General features: G+C 35.2%; 2 pseudogenes; both read left to right on the forward strand.

The window, feature by feature from the left end:
- Positions 1–281: 281 nt before the first annotated feature.
- On the forward strand, positions 282–4,844 carry LOC107928475 (putative calcium-transporting ATPase 13, plasma membrane-type; annotated as a pseudogene).
- Positions 4,845–5,263: 419 nt separating this feature from the next.
- LOC121206058 (putative calcium-transporting ATPase 13, plasma membrane-type) lies at positions 5,264–6,162 on the forward strand (annotated as a pseudogene).
- The last annotated feature ends 1,679 nt before the right edge of the window (positions 6,163–7,841 follow it).

Below are 7,841 nucleotides of genomic sequence, written 5' to 3' on the forward strand. Positions count from 1 at the left end.
TGTGGAGGAAACTGAAGTCGGAGCATTACATAAACATTTCCTCTGTTTCATTGTCTACCATCTTGTTTACCATCTTGTTTACCATCTTGTTCTTGCTTTATTGCTTTTCTTTCTTTTCCAATGACTACCATTTTTGAACCAAACTTAATTTGCTCTGAACATACGATCCAAGTCCCTCCCTCGCTTAGCACATCCGATAAAGCCTGGCACTCCATATTTGCTTCCAAAAAGTTTTCATCTCTTCTCACCAAGTCCCCAACACCCAAAGAAGAAGCCAAAGTTGTTCGTCGCTCACCATCTCATGTTTCGGTCAATGTTATGCAAGAAAATCCTCTCTGCCAAATTGATCAAAGAACTCTCATTGAGCTAGTGAAAGAGAAAAAACTTGACAGATTGCAGGAGTTTGGTGGCGTCAATGGTGTGGCTTCTAATTTTGGAACTGACACTCAAGTTGGCATTTCAGGTGGTGCCGACGATGTTGCACACCTACGTAATACGTTCGGGTCCAACACCTACAACAAACCTCCAACAAAGGGCTTTTTCCATTTTGTGATTGAAGCACTTAAAGAACCCGCTGTAATGATTCTTTTGGGGTGTGCAGCTCTTTCACTTGGGTTTAAAATCAAAGCACATGGCCACAAAGACAGTTGGTATGAGGTTGGAAGCAATTTCGCGGCTGTATTTCTACCCATTGTTGTTTCTGCTATAAGTAACTATATGCAGAACTGACAATTCAAGGAGTTGTCAAGAACCGACAACAAAATTCTGGTTGATGTTGTACGAGGAGGTCAGCGCCAACAAATTCGGATGTTCGATGTCGTTGTTGGAGACATTGTGTGCCTAAAGATGGGAGATCAGGTTCCTGCTGATGGGTTGTTCTTAGATGGCCATTCACTGCAAGTAGATGAATCGAGCATGACTGGAGAAACTGGGCATACTGAGGTAAATAGCAGCCAAAATCCGTTCCTATTGTCGTGGACCAAAGTGGCTCATGGGGACGCTCGGATGCTTGTTACTTCGGTTGGTTCGAACACAACATGGGGCCAAATCAGCCGTGAAACCAATGAACAGACACCTTTACAAGCACATTTGAACAAGCTGTCCTTATCTATTGCTAAGGTTGGCTTAGCAGTTGCTTTCCCGGTTCTTCTTGTTTTGTTGGTTCGTTACTTCACAGGCCATACAAAAGATGAGAAGGGAAACCGGGAGTTCCATAGAAGCAAGGCAAAGACTTCTGATATTATAAATGCTATTGTGGGTATTGCCACTACGGCTATTACCACCGTTGCAGAAGGACTGCCACTGGTTGTCACGCTGACTTTGGCTTACTCCATGAAGAAAATGGTGGCAGATCAAGCAATGGTGAGAAAGCTTTCTGCCTGTGAAACAATGGGCTCTACCACCACAATTTGTACCAACAAAACAGGTACTCTCACACTCAACCGAATGGAAGTTACGAAGTTTTGGCTCGGTCAGGAATCTATGGAAGAGGGAGCTTCCTCAATTTCTCCATTTGTTGTTGATTTGATCCATCAAGGTGTTGCCTTAAACACTACTGGCAGTTTTTATAGAGCTTCTCCAGGAACAGAATATGAATTCTCAGGTAGTCCTACCGAAAAAGCAATCCTTTCATGGGCTGTAGTGGAACTGAAGATGGATGTGGAGAAAACGAAGAAGAGTTGCGCAGTACTTCAAGTTGAAGCCTTCATTTCTCAGAGAAGAAGAAGTGGTGTTTTGATTGAAAGGAATGATGATGACACTGTCCATGTTCACTGGAAAGGAGCTGCTGAGATGATTCTAGCAATGTGTTCAAGCTACTACGATGCTTCAGGAGTTGTGAAAGATCTCGATGATGGTGAAAGGACGAAATTCGAGGAAATTATTCAAGGCATGGCAGCCAGCAGCCTCAGGTGCATTGCTTTTGCCCATAAACAAGTTCCAGAAGAAGAGTACCAAAATTTAAAGGAGCAGAAAAAGCTTAAAGAAGACAGCTTGGCCCTGTTAGGATTGGTTGGTATAAAGGATCCATTCAGACCTGGAGTGAAGAAAGCAGTGGAAGATTGCCAATATGCTGGAGTAAACATCAAAATGATCACTGGTGACAATGTTTTCACTGCAAGAGCCATAGCTACCGAATGTGGGATTCTCAAACCAGGTCAAGACTTGTCTAGTGGTGCAGTGGTAGAAGGTGAGGAATTCAGAAAGTATACACTACAAGAAAGGATGGAGAAAGTTGAGAAAATCCAAGTCATGGCAAGATCCTCTCCCTTTGATAAACTTCTCATGGTGCAATGCTTGAAACAGAAAGGGCATGTAGTTGCATTCACTGGAGATGGCACAGATGATGCACCTGCACTTAAGGAAGCAGATATTGGTCTATCAATGGGAATTCAAGGCACTGAAGCTGCGAAAGAGAGTTCGGATATCGTCATCTTGGATGATAGTTTTGCTTCGGTTGCGACAGTCTTAAGGTGGGGAAGATGTGTTTATACCAACATCCAAAAATTCATTCAGTTTCTGCTCACTGTAAATGTTTCTGCACTTTGTATCAACTTTATAGCTGCAGTGTCAACAGGTGAAGTCCCTCTAACTACGGTCCAGCTATTGTGGGTGAACCTATATATGGATACATTGGGCGCTTTGGCTTTGGCCACTGAGCTGCCTACAAAGGAGTTGTTGGAGAAACCGCCTGTTGGTCGAACCGAGCCTCTCATCGCAAACATCATGTGGAGGAACCTACTAGCTCAAGCTTTATACCAGATAGCAGTTCTACTTACCTTACAATTCAATGGTGAATCAATCTTTGGGGTGACAAAGAAGGTTAATCACACATTGATCTTTAATACTTTCATGCTTTGCCAGGTCTTTAACAATTTTAACGCAAGAAAGCTCGAAAAGAAGAACGTATTTGATGATATACACAAGAATAAGATGTTTATAGGAATCATTGGGGTAACCATTGTTCTTCAAGTGGTGATGGTGGAATTTCTTAAACGATTTACAGATACGGAGAGGTTGAATTGGGGACAGTGGGGAGCATGCATCGCCATTGCAGCTGCTTCTTGTCCTCTTGGTTGGGCTGTCAAGTGCTTACCTGTTCCAAAGAAACCCATTTTCAGCTATCTAAAATGGAATGGTACGTGCTTCGGATCAAAGTTCATGACCAATTTTATATATAATTTCCCATAAAGGTAAACTAATTAGATGAGATTTATTTAACTCATTTGAATTGTTTCGGTCCGTAAAATACATGAAGAAACTCATTTAATTGAAGCTTTGATAGTTTAGTGAAATATACCAGTAAAACTAGAGTTATTTTAGTGAATATTGTTAATTTTAAGGGATAAAATTATATAGAGTTTATCTTAACTGTCGATATATTTTAAATTATATTGTTAGATTTGGAAGAGCTCAACTATAAACAAGGATTTTTCCCTCATTTGTAATAATTTCATTTAAAGTCATTGAATATATTTGAGCATTTGGTGTGCCTAGCTTTCTTGTGACTTTTCTAGTTAATTCATTTTTCTTTTTTATTTGACTTTGCTTCCTCTTTATTTTAGTGCCTAAGAGAATTCTCACTTTTAAGACTTAGGCTAACTTAGACGAATTTAAAATAAAGATTTTGCATAAGCTCATGCGGTTTGCCAACTAAAATTCTAGCCCTATGGTAGCTGGTATTAAAGGTAAAGTTCAAAGGCATCGGTTGAGAAGACAAAAGAAATATATAAGAAGATTGATCCTAGGGAGACCTGTAGTTGGGAAAAAAAGCTAACAAATTGAGATGATTTGTAAATTTTGAGGTTAACTCAGCCATCAACTTTTACAAATTATATCGATTTTATCATAATTTTAACAAGTTAACATTAAAATTTATAAATGATCTCAATTTAATCCTAATTCTAAAATATATAAAAATGCATAAATATTTTTAAAAAATATAATTAATTTATAATAAATCTAGTGTCTTCTATGTGAAGGATCTCAAACTTCTAGCATCTCCAAAGGCTTAATGCTAAATTTTACTTATTTTCTCACTTTTATATTTAAATATTTTTTGTTTAATGTTAAAAATAATATATAATATATAAATAATTCAAAAAAATTCAAAAATTAATTTTTTAATAAAATTCTAAAATATATAAATACACGTTTTAATAGCGCCACGTAAATAGTGAATACCGATCAACATCAGATTAAGAGTGAGTGAAAATTAAATGTGTTTTTTAATTTAAATTTAATGTTTTTATCTTAAATATCTTTAATTTTTATGTTGCACATTATGATTAATTTAATATGTTATATGGCACATTCTAATTTGAGCCACATCGTGGCGAATTTTTTAACCTCATTAAAAAAAAAGTTGAAACAAGTATCAGAACCTTTAACATCATTAAGTACCAAAATGTAAAAATATAGATAGTAATATTCATTATTATTGTTGAGGCTTCGAGAGAAGCTTTTGATATGTTATTCGTCACGCTGTTGACCGGTCCTCAAATAGTCCAAAGTGTTTCCTTCAATGGGGTTTTATCTCCCATGCTTTATCAAGAGTCAGCTGCCGAGAGCATATGCCTAGTAAACCTGGTTCACAAAGTCAGAAGTGCCTCTGTTGGTGGCATTCACATTTGTTTAACTTATAAGCTTTTGATGGTGCATTGCTTGAAACAAAAAGGCATATTGTAGCAGTCACTGGGGATGGCACAAATGCTGCACCACTACACCAGCACACAGGGAAGCAGATATATGTCTATTCATGGGAATTCAAGGCACTGAAGTGGCGAAAGAGAGTTCGAATATCGTCATCTTGGAGGATGATTTCGCTTCAGTTGCCACGGTCTTGAGGTGGGGGGAAGATGTCTGTATACCAACATCCAAAAATACATTCATTTCCAGCTCACTTTAAATGTACCACTTTGTATAAACTTTATAGCAGCATAGTTCTGTTGGATTTGGGAGTGATATTCAGATACAAAGCTCTCAATAATGTAGACTCTAAAATTTAAACTTGGGTACAAAAAAGAATTCTACTCATATTTTTTTAATTACGTATTGGTAATTGTAATTGCATATTGCTTGCACTTGTAATATACCTATAATTTTACTTCTAAAAACTTCTTAGAATTATGTTTTTCTCTTTAAAAAAATTTAGTGGGGATTATAAGATTTATCCTTTTTTAACATGTTAAAGAACTTACCGTGAAGGTAAATGCACATTTTTATTAATGCTCAATTATATTTAACATTTATTTTACATTAAATTATCACTGGTGACAATGTTTTCACAGCAATAGCCATAACTGCAGAATGTGAGATTCTCAAGCTTGATAAAGACATGTCTAGTTGTGTAGTGGTAGAAGGTGAGGAATTCAGAAATTATAACCCATAGGAAAGGATGGAGAAAGTTGAGAAAATCCAAGTCATGGCAAGATCCACCTCATCCGATAAACTCCTCATGGTGCAAGGCTTGAAACAGAAAGGGCAAGTCGTTGCAGTCACTGGAGATGGCACAAATGATGCCCCAGCCCTCAAGGAAGCAGATATCGGTCTATCCATGGGAATTCAAGGAACTGAAGTTGCGAAAGAGAGTTCAGATATCATCATCTTAGACGATAATTTCGCTTCAGTCACCATGGTCTTGTGGTGGGGAAAATGTGTTTATACCAACATCCAAAAATTCATTCGGTTCCTGCTCACTGTAAATGTGGCTGCACTTTGTATCGACTTCATAGCAGCAATGTCAGAAGGTGCAGTCCTCTAACTAAGGTCCAGCTATTGTGGGGGAACCTATATATGAATACATTGGCTGCTTTGTCTCTCGTCACTGAGAGGCCTACAAAGGAGTTGATGGCGAAACCACCCATCAGTCGAACCGAGCTGCTCATCACAAACATCATGTGGAGGAAAGTAGTATCAAGCTCTATACCAAATAGCACCTTACAATTCAATGGTGAATCAATCCTTAGGGTGACACATTGATCTTCAACACTTTCATACTTTGCCAGGTCTTAAACGAATAGAAGAAGCTATTTGTATGAATCATTGGAGGAAACCATTGTTCTTCAAGTGGTGATGGTGGAATTTCTTAAACGATTTACAGATACTGAGAGGTTGAATTGGGGACAATGGGGGAGTCTGCATCGCCATTTTTCTAAATTTTGATATATAATTTTTTATATTTATCCCTAATTAATTTACCCTAATTTTATACAAGAAATAAAAATTGCGTTGCCATTATTCTAAATGGAATTTCCTTGAATTCATTGTCATATTGAATGGACCTACAATTTGACGCTCATATTTGACGGTACACCAAGAAAAAAGGGCTGTGCAAGTGGACTTGAAAGCCCACTTCAAGTTGAAAGCCTATTTATATAATTATGTTATTTTTTGTGTGCATTATATTACGTTCTAATTTTTGAGTTTTTGTTGTTATTGTGCATCTTGTTTTCAATTTTTGGAATTTTATATTTTAATAAATTACATATTTTCAAACTAAATTTTTTTATCGAAATATAAATAATTTGGATCCAATGTGAATCAACTTAGATTATCATTTAGATAGAATTATGCTCAAATAAAAGTTTAAAGGATTATTTGGATGTTAATTAAAGTTTTAATGGTTTATTAGAGTAGTAATTAAAATTTAAGAGTCTATTTGATTGTAGTAGAAATATAAGGCTCAGGTAAAAAAAGTGACCAAGTTTAAGGGCTTATTTAATATATTAGTCTAATAAAAACCTTAATTGAATTTAGGTGTGAAGTTAGAATTATACAACTAAAATTGAATTATAATATTTTTTAAGGTATCATTATATTAATTTATAATTTTAAAAATATGATATAATAATTTTATCATTTTTAAGGTTTAATGCTTTGAGTTTAATCTCATCAGTTAAATTATACCAAATCAATAGGTGAAAGTACTAAAATACCAAAATTATATATAATATAGAGGTAACTATGTACCTTAAATTTTGTATATAATATAAAAAAATTAATCCATTCCTCTAAAACTAGAGTTGTCCATGGGTTAGATTGAGTTCAAGTCGAGCCCTAACAAAATTCTAAGCCAGATTGATGGGCTCAAGCCCGACTCGAAAAATGAGTGTAAATTTTTACTCAATTTTGACCCAAATATGAATGCTAAAATCCAGACTCCACCTGCCCTTAATTTTTTTATTTCATTTTGTATATAAAAAATTTTAAAAATATATAATACATCAAAAACACTAAAAACATTATAAACAAATTGAAAAAAAAATTAAAATTTTTATACTTAAATAACACTAAGATAGGTGTAATTTAACAAGCAAATGTCTCTAAAATAGTAGCAAAATTAACAATAAAATTGTAACGCCCCTAACCCGAATCCGTCACCGGAATACAGTTACGGAGCATTACCGGAGTTACCGATTCATTTATCAGATATTTCATTAATCCGATATCTTTTCTTTTCCACGTTCAAGTCTCGTATTCAAGTCATCCGGATCTTTATAAAGAAATTTAATTGTCGTTTTCATTTATTTCATGTTATAATACATTCAACTAATGCTCTAAACAAAATTATCATTTTATCCCTAAACTTTTAATTAATGGCGATTTCATCTTTAGGTTAAAATAAAATAAAATTATTGCAATTTAATCTTTATTTCCAGCCGTTATTCTCACACAAATTGATAACAACCTATGAATTCTATAAAATGTCAGAATTTTCCATAATTTCAATACTTTTCAATTTAATCCTTAAAACATGTTTTTCCCTGATCTTGAGCTAAATTAATAATTTCATTCAATTTTGTAATTTAAATAATAAAATAATCCATTGCATGCAAATTGGT

The sequence above is a fragment of the Gossypium hirsutum genome, chromosome A09, assembly GCF_007990345.1.
Source record: "Gossypium hirsutum isolate 1008001.06 chromosome A09, Gossypium_hirsutum_v2.1, whole genome shotgun sequence".
NCBI classification, from domain to species: domain Eukaryota; kingdom Viridiplantae; phylum Streptophyta; class Magnoliopsida; order Malvales; family Malvaceae; genus Gossypium; species Gossypium hirsutum.